The sequence below is a fragment of the Convolutriloba macropyga genome, chromosome 9 (genome assembly GCF_964194025.1).
Source record: "Convolutriloba macropyga chromosome 9, txConMacr16.3, whole genome shotgun sequence".
Lineage (NCBI taxonomy): Eukaryota > Metazoa > Xenacoelomorpha > Acoela > Convolutidae > Convolutriloba > Convolutriloba macropyga.
This window is the reverse complement of record NC_134476.1, coordinates 63327149-63341040: the sequence shown is the minus strand read 5'-3', so window position 1 is coordinate 63341040 and position 13892 is coordinate 63327149. Positions and strand designations below refer to the sequence as shown.

The following is a 13892-nucleotide window of genomic DNA, read 5'->3' as shown; positions in this document are numbered from 1 at the left end:
CAAAAAATAGCCAATTCGGACTAAAATTGACGATTTGGTGAACAAAACAAAGTTCGGTGATCGAAAAAGTTAAGCCTCATCGAGCGCGGATACTTTTTTGGAAATCGGTAAAAACTTGTCCAAAATGGTTCGCTGTGCCAGATTTTTTTTGTTTTTATCCCTAACTATGGCTCAAGTGGAGCATGCCCACAAAAAATGAGCCAATTCGGACTAAAATTGACGATTTGGTGACCAAAACAAAGTTCGGTGATCGAAAAAGTTAAGCCTCATCGAGCGCGGATACTTTTTTCGAAATCGGTAAAAACTTGTCCAAAATGGTTCGCTGTGCCAGATTTTTTTTGTTTTATCCCTAACTATGGCTCGGATACTTTTTTGGAAATCGGTAAAAACTTGTCCAAAATGGTTCGCTGTGCCAGATTTTTTTTGTTTTATCCCTAACTATGGCTCAAGTGGAGCATGCCCACAAAAAATGAGCCAATTCGGACTAAAATTGACGATTTGGTGACCAAAACAAAGTTCGGTGATCGAAAAAGTTAAGCCTCATCGAGCGCGGATACTTTTTTGGAAATCGGTAAAAACTTGTCCAAAATGGTTCGCTGTGCCAGATTTTTTTTTGTTTTATCCATAACTATGGCTCAAGTGGAGCATGCCCACAAAAAATGAGCCAATTCGGACTAAAATTGACGATTTGGTGACCAAAAACAAAGTTCGGTGATCGAAAAAGTTAAGCCTCATCGAGCGCGGATACTTTTTTGGAAATCGGTAAAAAACTTGTCCAAAATGGTTCGCTGTGCCAGATTTTTTTTGTTTTATCCCTAACTATGGCTCAAGTGGAGCATGCCCACAAAAAATGAGCCTATTCGGACTAAAATTGACGATTTGGTGACCAAAACAAAGTTCGGTGATCGAAAAAGTTAAGCCTCATCGAGCGCGGATACTTTTTTGGAAATCGGTAAAAAACTTGTCCAAAACGGTTCGCTGTGCCAGATTTTTTTTGTTTTATCCCTAACTATGGCTCAAGTGGAGCATGCCCCACAAAAAATGAGCCAATTCGGACTAAAATTGACGATTTGGTGACCAAAACAAAGTTCGGTGATCGAAAAAGTTAAGCCTCATCGAGCGCGGATACTTTTTTGGAAATCGGTAAAAAACTTGTCCAAAATGGTTCGCTGTGCCAGATTTTTTTGTTTTATCCCTAACTATGGCTCAAGTGGAGCATGCCCACAAAAAATGAGCCTATTCGGACTAAAATTGACGATTTGGTGACCAAAACAAAGTTCGGTGATCGAAAAAGTTAAGCCTCATCGAGCGCGGATACTTTTTTGGAAATCGGTAAAAACTTGTCCAAAACGGTTCGCTGTGCCAGATTTTTTTGTTTTATCCCTAACTATGGCTCAAGTGGAGCATGCCCACAAAAAATGAGCCTATTCGGACTAAAATTGACGATTTGGTGACCAAAACAAAGTTCGGTGATCGAAAAAGTTAAGCCTCATCGAGCGCGGATACTTTTTTGGAAATCGGTAAAAACTTGTCCAAAACGGTTCGCTGTGCCAGATTTTTTTTGTTTTATCCCTAACTATGGCTCAAGTGGAGCATGCCCACAAAAAATGAGCCAATTCGGACTAAAATTGACGATTTGGTGACCAAAACAAAGTTCGGTGATCGAAAAAGTTAAGCCTCATCGAGCGCGGATACTTTTTTGGAAATCGGTAAAAAACTTGTCCAAAATGGTTCGCTGTGCCAGATTTTTTTGTTTTATCCCTAACTATGGCTCAATTGAGCATGCCCACAAAAAATGAGCCTATTCGGACTAAAATTGACGATTTGGTGACCAAAACAAAGTTCGGTGATCGAAAAAGTTAAGCCTCATCGAGCGCGGATACTTTTTTGGAAATCGGTGAAAAACTTGTCCAAAACGGTTCGCTGTGCATAATTTTTTTGTTTTATCCCTAACTATGGCTCAAGTGGAGCATGCCCACAAAAAATGAGCCAATTCGGACTAAAATTGACGATTTGGTGACCAAAACAAAGTTCGGTGATCGAAAAAGTTAAGCCTCATCGAGCGCGGATACTTTTTTGGAAATCGGTAAAAACTTGTCCAAAATGGTTCGCTGTGCCAGATTTTTTTGTTTTATCCCTAACTATGGCTCAAGTGGAGCATGCCCACAAAAAATGAGCCAATTCGGACTAAAATTGACGATTTGGTGACCAAAACAAAGTTCGGTGATCGAAAAAGTTAAGCCTCATCGAGCGCGGATACTTTTTTGGAAATCGGTAAAAACTTGTCCAAAATGGTTCGCTGTGCCAGATTTTTTTTGTTTTATCCATAACTATGGCTCAAGTGGAGCATGCCCACAAAAAATGAGCCAATTCGGACTAAAATTGACGATTTGGTGACCAAAACAAAGTTCGGTGATCGAAAAAGTTAAGCCTCATCGAGCGCGGATACTTTTTTGGAAATCGGTAAAAACTTGTCCAAAATGGTTCGCTGTGCCAGATTTTTTTGTTTTATCCCTAACTATGGCTCAAGTGGAGCATGCCCACAAAAAATGAGCCTATTCGGACTAAAATTGACGATTTGGTGACCAAAACAAAGTTCGGTGATCGAAAAAGTTAAGCCTCATCGAGCGCGGATACTTTTTTGGAAATCGGTAAAAAACTTGTCCAAAATGGTTCGCTGTGCCAAATTTTTTTGTTTTATCCCTAAACTATGGCTCAAGTGGAGCATGCCCACAAAAAAATGAGCCAATTCGGACTAAAATTGACGATTTGGTGACCAAAACAAAGTTCGGTGATCGAAAAAGTTAAGCCTCATCGAGCGCGGATACTTTTTTGGAAATCGGTAAAAACTTGTCCAAAATGGTTCGCTGTGCCAGATTTTTTTTGTCTTATCCATAACTATGGCTCAAGTGGAGCATGCCCACAAAAAAATGAGCCAATTCGGACTAAAATTGACGATTTGGTGACCAAAACAAAGTTCGGTGATCGAAAAAGTTAAGCCTCATCGAGCGCGGATACTTTTTTGGAAATCGGTAAAAAACTTGTCCAAAATGGTTCGCTGTGCCAGATTTTTTTGTTTTATCCCTAACTATGGCTCAAGTGGAGCATGCCCACAAAAAATGAGCCAATTCGGACTAAAATTGACGATTTGGTGACCAAAACAAAGTTCGGTGATCGAAAAAGTTAAGCCTCATCGAGCGCGGATACTTTTTTTGGAAATCGGTAAAAACTTGTCCAAAATGGTTCGCTGTGCCAGATTTTTTTGTTTTATCCCTAACTATGGCTCAAGTGGAGCATGCCCACAAAAAAATGAGCCAATTCGGACTAAAATTGACGATTTGGTGACCAAAACAAAGTTCGGTGATCGAAAAAGTTAAGCCTCATCGAGCGCGGATACTTTTTTGGAAATCGGTAAAAAACTTGTCCAAAATGGTTCGCTGTGCCAGATTTTTTTTGTTTTATCCATAACTATGGCTCAAGTGGAGCATGCCCACAAAAAATGAGCCAATTCGGACTAAAATTGACGATTTGGTGACCAAAACAAAGTTCGGTGATCGAAAAAGTTAAGCCTCATCGAGCGCGGATACTTTTTTGGAAATCGGTAAAAAACTTGTCCAAAATGGTTCGCTGTGCCAGATTTTTTTTGTTTTATCCCTAACTATGGCTCAAGTGGAGCATGCCCACAAAAAATGAGCCAATTCGGACTAAAATTGACGATTTGGTGACCAAAACAAAGTTCGGTGATCGAAAAAGTTAAGCCTCATCGAGCGCGGATACTTTTTTGGAAATCGGTAAAAAGTTGTCCAAAATGGTTCGCTGTGCCAGATTTTTTTGTTTTATCCATAACTATGGCTCAAGTGGAGCATGCCCACAAAAAATGAGCCAATTCGGACTAAAATTGACGATTTGGTGACCAAAACAAAGTTCGGTGATCGAAAAAGTTAAGCCTCATCGAGCGCGGATACTTTTTTGGAAATCGGTAAAAAACTTGTCCAAAATGGTTCGCTGTGCCAGATTTTTTTGTTTTATCCCTAACTATGGCTCAAGTGGAGCATGCCCACAAAAAATGAGCCTATTCGGACTAAAATTGACGATTTGGTGACCAAAACAAAGTTCGGTGATCGAAAAAGTTAAGCCTCATCGAGCGCGGATACTTTTTTTGGAAATCGGTAAAAAACTTGTCCAAAATGGTTTCGCTGTGCCAGATTTTTTTTGTTTTATCCCTAACTATGGCTCAAGTGGAGCATGCCCACAAAAAAATGAGCCAATTCGGACTAAAATTGACGATTTGGTGACCAAAACAAAGTTCGGTGATCGAAAAAGTTAAGCCTCATCGAGCGCGGATACTTTTTTGGAAATCGGTAAAAACTTGTCCAAAATGGTTCGCTGTGCCAGATTTTTTTGTTTTATCCCTAACTATGGCTCAAGTGGAGCATGCCCACAAAAAAATGAGCCAATTCGGACTAAAATTGACGATTTGGTGACCAAAACAAAGTTCGGTGATCGAAAAAGTTAAGCCTCATCGAGCGCGGATACTTTTTTGGAAATCGGTAAAAACTTGTCCAAAATGGTTCGCTGTGCCAGATTTTTTTGTTTTATCCATAACTATGGCTCAAGTGGAGCATGCCCACAAAAAATGAGCCAATTCGGACTAAAATTGACGATTTGGTGACCAAAACAAAGTTCGGTGATCGAAAAAGTTAAGCCTCATCGAGCGCGGATACTTTTTTGGAAATCGGTAAAAAACTTGTCCAAAATGGTTCGCTGTGCCAGATTTTTTTTGTTTTATCCCTAACTATGGCTCAAGTGGAGCATGCCCACAAAAAATGAGCCAATTCGGACTAAAATTGACGATTTGGTGACCAAAACAAAGTTCGGTGATCGAAAAAGTTAAGCCTCATCGAGCGCGGATACTTTTTTGGAAATCGGTAAAAAGTTGTCCAAAATGGTTCGCTGTGCCAGATTTTTTTGTTTTATCCATAACTATGGCTCAAGTGGAGCATGCCCACAAAAAATGAGCCAATTCGGACTAAAATTGACGATTTGGTGACCAAAACAAAGTTCGGTGATCGAAAAAGTTAAGCCTCATCGAGCGCGGATACTTTTTTGGAAATCGGTAAAAAACTTGTCCAAAATGGTTCGCTGTGCCAGATTTTTTTGTTTTATCCCTAACTATGGCTCAAGTGGAGCATGCCCACAAAAAATGAGCCTATTCGGACTAAAATTGACGATTTGGTGACCAAAAACAAAGTTCGGTGATCGAAAAAGTTAAGCCTCATCGAGCGCGGATACTTTTTTGGAAATCGGTAAAAACTTGTCCAAAATGGTTCGCTGTGCCAGATTTTTTTGTTTTATCCCTAACTATGGCTCAAGTGGAGCATGCCCACAAAAAATGAGCCAATTCGGACTAAAATTGACGATTTGGTGACCAAAACAAAGTTCGGTGATCGAAAAAGTTAAGCCTCATCGAGCGCGGATACTTTTTTGGAAATCGGTAAAAACTTGTCCAAAATGGTTCGCTGTGCCAGATTTTTTTGTTTTATCCATAACTATGGCTCAAGTGGAGCATGCCCACAAAAAATGAGCCAATTCGGACTAAAATTGACGATTTGGTGACCAAAACAAAGTTCGGTGATCGAAAAAGTTAAGCCTCATCGAGCGCGGATACTTTTTTGGAAATCGGTAAAAAACTTGTCCAAAATGGTTCGCTGTGCCAGATTTTTTTGTTTTATCCCTAACTATGGCTCAAGTGGAGCATGCCCACAAAAAATGAGCCTATTCGGACTAAAATTGACGATTTGGTGACCAAAACAAAGTTCGGTGATCGAAAAAGTTAAGCCTCATCGAGCGCGGATACTTTTTTGGAAATCGGTAAAAACTTGTCCAAAACGGTTCGCTGTGCCAGATTTTTTTGTTTTATCCCTAACTATGGCTCAAGTGGAGCATGCCCACAAAAAATGAGCCAATTCGGACTAAAATTGACGATTTGGTGACCAAAACAAAGTTCGGTGATCGAAAAAGTTAAGCCTCATCGAGCGCGGATACTTTTTTGGAAATCGGTAAAAAACTTGTCCAAAATGGTTCGCTGTGCCAGATTTTTTTGTTTTATCCCTAACTATGGCTCAAGTGGAGCATGCCCACAAAAAATGAGCCTATTCGGACTAAAATTGACGATTTGGTGACCAAAACAAAGTTCGGTGATCGAAAAAGTTAAGCCTCATCGAGCGCGGATACTTTTTTTGGAAATCGGTAAAAACTTGTCCAAAACGGTTCGCTGTGCCAGATTTTTTTGTTTTATCCCTAACTATGGCTCAAGTGGAGCATGCCCACAAAAAATGAGCCAATTCGGACTAAAATTGACGATTTGGTGACCAAAACAAAGTTCGGTGATCGAAAAAGTTAAGCCTCATCGAGCGCGGATACTTTTTTGGAAATCGGTAAAAAACTTGTCCAAAATGGTTCGCTGTGCCAGATTTTTTTGTTTTATCCCTAACTATGGCTCAATTGAGCATGCCCACAAAAAATGAGCCTATTCGGACTAAAATTGACGATTTGGTGACCAAAACAAAGTTCGGTGATCGAAAAAGTTAAGCCTCATCGAGCGCGGATACTTTTTTGGAAATCGGTAAAAACTTGTCCAAAACGGTTCGCTGTGCATAATTTTTTTGTTTTATCCCTAACTATGGCTCAAGTGGAGCATGCCCACAAAAAATGAGCCAATTCGGACTAAAATTGACGATTTGGTGACCAAAACAAAGTTCGGTGATCGAAAAAGTTAAGCCTCATCGAGCGCGGATACTTTTTTGGAAATCGGTAAAAACTTGTCCAAAATGGTTCGCTGTGCCAGATTTTTTTGTTTTATCCCTAACTATGGCTCAAGTGGAGCATGCCCACAAAAAATGAGCCAATTCGGACTAAAATTGACGATTTGGTGACCAAAACAAAGTTCGGTGATCGAAAAAGTTAAGCCTCATCGAGCGCGGATACTTTTTTGGAAATCGGTAAAAACTTGTCCAAAATGGTTCGCTGTGCCAGATTTTTTTGTTTTATCCATAACTATGGCTCAAGTGGAGCATGCCCACAAAAAATGAGCCAATTCGGACTAAAATTGACGATTTGGTGACCAAAACAAAGTTCGGTGATCGAAAAAGTTAAGCCTCATCGAGCGCGGATACTTTTTTGGAAATCGGTAAAAAACTTGTCCAAAATGGTTCGCTGTGCCAGATTTTTTTGTTTTATCCCTAACTATGGCTCAAGTGGAGCATGCCCACAAAAAATGAGCCTATTCGGACTAAAATTGACGATTTGGTGACCAAAACAAAGTTCGGTGATCGAAAAAGTTAAGCCTCATCGAGCGCGGATACTTTTTTGGAAATCGGTAAAAACTTGTCCAAAATGGTTCGCTGTGCCAAATTTTTTTGTTTTATCCCTAACTATGGCTCAAGTGGAGCATGCCCACAAAAAATGAGCCAATTCGGACTAAAATTGACGATTTGGTGACCAAAACAAAGTTCGGTGATCGAAAAAGTTAAGCCTCATCGAGCGCGGATACTTTTTTGGAAATCGGTAAAAACTTGTCCAAAATGGTTCGCTGTGCCAGATTTTTTTGTTTTATCCATAACTATGGCTCAAGTGGAGCATGCCCACAAAAAATGAGCCAATTCGGACTAAAATTGACGATTTGGTGACCAAAACAAAGTTCGGTGATCGAAAAAGTTAAGCCTCATCGAGCGCGGATACTTTTTTGGAAATCGGTAAAAAACTTGTCCAAAATGGTTCGCTGTGCCAGATTTTTTTGTTTTATCCCTAACTATGGCTCAAGTGGAGCATGCCCACAAAAAATGAGCCAATTCGGACTAAAATTGACGATTTGGTGACCAAAACAAAGTTCGGTGATCGAAAAAGTTAAGCCTCATCGAGCGCGGATACTTTTTTGGAAATCGGTAAAAACTTGTCCAAAATGGTTCGCTGTGCCAGATTTTTTTGTTTTATCCCTAACTATGGCTCAAGTGGAGCATGCCCACAAAAAATGAGCCAATTCGGACTAAAATTGACGATTTGGTGACCAAAACAAAGTTCGGTGATCGAAAAAGTTAAGCCTCATCGAGCGCGGATACTTTTTTGGAAATCGGTAAAAACTTGTCCAAAATGGTTCGCTGTGCCAGATTTTTTTGTTTTATCCATAACTATGGCTTAAGTGGAGCATGCCCACAAAAAATGAGCCAATTCGGACTAAAATTGACGATTTGGTGACCAAAACAAAGTTCGGTGATCGAAAAAGTTAAGCCTCATCGAGCGCGGATACTTTTTTGGAAATCGGTAAAAAACTTGTCCAAAATGGTTCGCTGTGCCAGATTTTTTTGTTTTATCCCTAACTATGGCTCAAGTGGAGCATGCCCACAAAAAATGAGCCTATTCGGACTAAAATTGACGATTTGGTGACCAAAACAAAGTTCGGTGATCGAAAAAGTTAAGCCTCATCGAGCGCGGATACTTTTTTGGAAATCGGTAAAAACTTGTCCAAAATGGTTCGCTGTGCCAGATTTTTTTGTTTTATCCCTAACTATGGCTCAAGTGGAGCATGCCCACAAAAAATGAGCCAATTCGGACTAAAATTGACGATTTGGTGACCAAAACAAAGTTCGGTGATCGAAAAAGTTAAGCCTCATCGAGCGCGGATACTTTTTTGGAAATCGGTAAAAACTTGTCCAAAATGGTTCGCTGTGCCAGATTTTTTTGTTTTATCCATAACTATGGCTCAAGTGGAGCATGCCCACAAAAAATGAGCCAATTCGGACTAAAATTGACGATTTGGTGACCAAAACAAAGTTCGGTGATCGAAAAAGTTAAGCCTCATCGAGCGCGGATACTTTTTTGGAAATCGGTAAAAAACTTGTCCAAAATGATTCGCTGTGCCAGATTTTTTTGTTTTATCCCTAACTATGGCTCAAGTGGAGCATGCCCACAAAAAATGAGCCTATTCGGACTAAAATTGACGATTTGGTGACCAAAACAAAGTTCGGTGATCGAAAAAGTTAAGCCTCATCGAGCGCGGATACTTTTTTGGAAATCGGTAAAAACTTGTCCAAAATGGTTCGCTGCGCCAGATTTTTTTGTTTTATCCCTAACTATGGCTCAAGTGGAGCATGCCCACAAAAAATGAGCCAATTCGGACTAAAATTGACGATTTGGTGACCAAAACAAAGTTCGGTGATCGAAAAAGTTAAGCCTCATCGAGCGCGGATACTTTTTTGGAAATCGGTAAAAACTTGTCCAAAATGGTTCGCTGTGCCAGATTTTTTTGTTTTATCCCTAACTATGGCTCAAGTGGAGCATGCCCACAAAAAATGAGCCAATTCGGACTAAAATTGACGATTTGGTGACCAAAACAAAGTTCGGTGATCGAAAAAGTTAAGCCTCATCGAGCGCGGATACTTTTTTGGAAATCGGTAAAAACTTGTCCAAAATGGTTCGCTGTGCCAGATTTTTTTGTTTTATCCCTAACTATGGCTCAAGTGGAGCATGCCCACAAAAAATGAGCCAATTCGGACTAAAATTGACGATTTGGTGACCAAAACAAAGTTCGGTGATCGAAAAAGTTAAGCCTCATCGAGCGCGGATACTTTTTTGGAAATCGGTAAAAACTTGTCCAAAATGGTTCGCTGTGCCAGATTTTTTTGTTTTATCCCTAACTATGGCTCAAGTGGAGCATGCCCACAAAAAATGAGCCAATTCGGACTAAAATTGACGATTTGGTGACCAAAACAAAGTTCGGTGATCGAAAAAGTTAAGCCTCATCGAGCGCGGATACTTTTTTGGAAATCGGTAAAAACTTGTCCAAAATGGTTCGCTGTGCCAGATTTTTTTGTTTTATCCATAACTATGGCTCAAGTGGAGCATGCCCACAAAAAATGAGCCAATTCGGACTAAAATTGACGATTTGGTGACCAAAACAAAGTTCGGTGATCGAAAAAGTTAAGCCTCATCGAGCGCGGATACTTTTTTGGAAATCGGTAAAAAACTTGTCCAAAATGGTTCGCTGTGCCAGATTTTTTTGTTTTATCCCTAACTATGGCTCAAGTGGAGCATGCCCACAAAAAATGAGCCTATTCGGACTAAAATTGACGATTTGGTGACCAAAACAAAGTTCGGTGATCGAAAAAGTTAAGCCTCATCGAGCGCGGATACTTTTTTGGAAATCGGTAAAAACTTGTCCAAAACGGTTCGCTGTGCCAGATTTTTTTGTTTTATCCCTAACTATGGCTCAAGTGGAGCATGCCCACAAAAAATGAGCCAATTCGGACTAAAATTGACGATTTGGTGACCAAAACAAAGTTCGGTGATCGAAAAAGTTAAGCCTCATCGAGCGCGGATACTTTTTGTAAATGACAATTTCAGCGATAACCATTGCTCCAAACACACCCCATATACTTGTAAAGGCCATTCTAATAGTTCCCCTGCTTGCGTTTACTGTATATTTGATATTTGGAACTGTCTCGGAAACATCAATACTAATTGTAAAATTTCCCTTTATTAAACTAACTTTTAAGTTAGTGCAAATCGCTCAGTTCCCTTCTTTAGGCTGCACTCCGCTAACGCAGAGTGCATTCAAATAAAACTTATCGAATAGAGTTGATACTTACCTATTTAATAAGTTTATCACAACAATTAGGCTAAAAGCAATTGAGCTATGATTTTCCCAAGTACCGGCCTAAACCCACTGAAGTCATGCCTCCGGTTCAATGTCCGGTTGAACAGGTTCCTCGGACCCAATTCATCTCTCCCTTGTTTTGGGGCCGTTCCACTGTATTGTGGATGGTTGGAAGCAAAAAGTTTGTGCGTTGGTCATAAAACACTGTATGGCTACGAATTGCATAAATTATAACACAAACGTGGCTAAAATTGCATGTATTAAGTGACTATTTTGCAAACCGCAAGGCGGCGAGTTAAAGTGATCCTGTATATGAATATAAGACTACAATACAATACTGTTGTATATAAATTCGCTCCCACTTACGCAAATGCCTACGACCATACCATGTTGAATGCACCGGTTCTCGTCCGATCAACGAAGTTAAGCAACATTGGGCCTGGTTAGTACTTGGATGGGTGACCGCTTGGGAACACCAGGTGTTGTAGGCTTTTTCTTTTGAGTATTCAAACCTCGTAGAATACTTTTATTCGATATTTACACATTTTAGAGCCTCAAAAAGCCTCGGTGATCGAAAAAGTTAAGCCTCATCGAGCGCGGATACTTTTTTGGAAATCGGTAAAAACTTGTCCAAAATGGTTCGCTGCGCCAGATTTTTTTGTTTTATCCCTAACTATGGCTCAAGTGGAGCATGCCCACAAAAAATGAGCCAATTCGGACTAAAATTGACGATTTGGTGACCAAAACAAAGTTCGGTGATCGAAAAAGTTAAGCCTCATCGAGCGCGGATACTTTTTTGGAAATCGGTAAAAACTTGTCCAAAATGGTTCGCTGTGCCAGATTTTTTTGTTTTATCCCTAACTATGGCTCAAGTGGAGCATGCCCACAAAAAATGAGCCAATTCGGACTAAAATTGACGATTTGGTGACCAAAACAAAGTTCGGTGATCGAAAAAGTTAAGCCTCATCGAGCGCGGATACTTTTTTGGAAATCGGTAAAAACTTGTCCAAAATGGTTCGCTGTGCCAGATTTTTTTGTTTTATCCATAACTATGGCTCAAGTGGAGCATGCCCACAAAAAATGAGCCAATTCGGACTAAAATTGACGATTTGGTGACCAAAACAAAGTTCGGTGATCGAAAAAGTTAAGCCTCATCGAGCGCGGATACTTTTTTGGAAATCGGTAAAAAACTTGTCAAAAATGGTTCGCTGTGCCAGATTTTTTTGTTTTATCCATAACTATGGCTCAAGTGGAGCATGCCCACAAAAAATGAGCCAATTCGGACTAAAATTGACGATTTGGTGACCAAAACAAAGTTCGGTGATCGAAAAAGTTAAGCCTCATCGAGCGCGGATACTTTTTTGGAAATCGGTAAAAAACTTGTCCAAAATGGTTCGCTGTGCCAGATTTTTTTGTTTTATCCCTAACTATGGCTCAAGTGGAGCATGCCCACAAAAAATGAGCCTATTCGGACTAAAATTGACGATTTGGTGACCAAAACAAAGTTCGGTGATCGAAAAAGTTAAGCCTCATCGAGCGCGGATACTTTTTTGGAAATCGGTAAAAACTTGTCCAAAACGGTTCGCTGTGCATAATTTTTTTGTTTTATCCCTAACTATGGCTCAAGTGGAGCATGCCCACAAAAAATGAGCCAATTCGGACTAAAATTGACGATTTGGTGACCAAAACAAAGTTCGGTGATCGAAAAAGTTAAGCCTCATCGAGCGCGGATACTTTTTGTAAATGACAATTTCAGCGATAACCATTGCTCCAAACACACCCCATATACTTGTAAAGGCCATTCTAATAGTTCCCCTGCTTGCGTTTACTGTATATTTGATATTTGGAACTGTCTCGGAAACATCAATACTAATTGTAAAATTTCCCTTTATTAAACTAACTTTTAAGTTAGTGCAAATCGCTCAGTTCCCTTCTTTAGCCTAATTGTTGTGCATGATGATTAAACCGCTATTAATGTCACTTTCGGATCAGTACCTCAAAGTGTGATAGGAAAGCCACAAGCAAGTACTCCACTTTGTGCAGGAAAGTCCTTTGGGAGTGAGTCTTTTATAAAAAGAGATTTTTCACTAAAAGCTGCTTTTTCACTAAGATTTAAAATCCTGGCTTTTTCTTTTACTTTTTTCTCCTAATTTTACTCTTCAAAATTTCTTTTAAATCCCTTTCCTCCTTAGCTTTAGCTTTTTAAGTTCCTCTTTTTAAGTTGCTCTCTCCTTTACTGTAGAGCGCTTAGAGTTCTTATTAAGTTAACTTCTGAGTTTTCCAAAACACTAATTTTTATTTGAGAAACCTTTCGTTTGTCACAATCTACTTTTCATAAGTCTTCGTCTTCAAACAATTAAGTTTTCCCCTATGGGGGAGAACACTATCCCCTCGTTGATTACGCCTACTCCCAGCGAAAACCAAAATATGTATTCTTCAATCACTCAAAAAGGCTTGTCGAAAGAAACCAACTCAAGCGAATTCCAGATCATGCAAATTATTCCTCCTTTTACGAAATCAATTATTTCAAACACAGATTCTTTGAACAATGCCTATCTTCAGTGTGCTAAATCAATTCTGCACGAATTCCCGCAAGAAGCACGAAATCAAATAACAATCAGCAAAACATTCGCATACATAAGAGACAAAAGACTTCATTCGCTGACTGTTGTTTCACCACCAACTGTCAAAAAGCAATACCATTCGATTAGATCCAGAGGCCTAAATTTACTAGGCAAAACCGTTTTTCCTATGGGCAAACATTTCCTCAACACAGAAAAATCATTCTATCCTAGAAGATACAATATCAAATTCAGTAATCTCCCTTATGTTTGCACAGACACTGAAGCCCTGAAACTAATAGATCTTCCAGAGGGAATAGAACATAGCCCCGCAATTATTCGGATGAAAGACAACATAGGAGGCGATCTCATCTTCAATGGTTATGCAACACTGAGTGTGACAGTGAAAAACGCAACTGAAGAGGAAAGATTAAAAACTTGGTCATATGAAAATCGGATCGCAGAATTCAAAGAATGGAACAGCTTAGAGATCAAGTTCCATGCTCCCTCATTACATAACTGCAGTTACTGTGAAGAAAGCAAACTACAGTATCGGGGACACCATAAAGATTGGTGCTACTTATGGCAAAACCAGCTACAAAGAATCAAAAATGTGCAAAACATAAACAAAGAAACAAAGAATAATCGTGCTGAAAAGCAAAAACCAACAAATTTTCATA

General features: G+C 39.6%; 1 non-coding gene across 1 annotated transcript; it reads left to right on the top strand.

Moving 5' to 3' along the window:
- The first annotated feature begins 11023 nt into the window (after nucleotides 1-11023).
- LOC142347159 (5S ribosomal RNA) lies at nucleotides 11024-11142 on the top strand. Its single transcript, XR_012760177.1, has one exon. It is a non-coding gene; the product is annotated as a 5S ribosomal RNA (ribosomal RNA).
- The last annotated feature ends 2750 nt before the right edge of the window (nucleotides 11143-13892 follow it).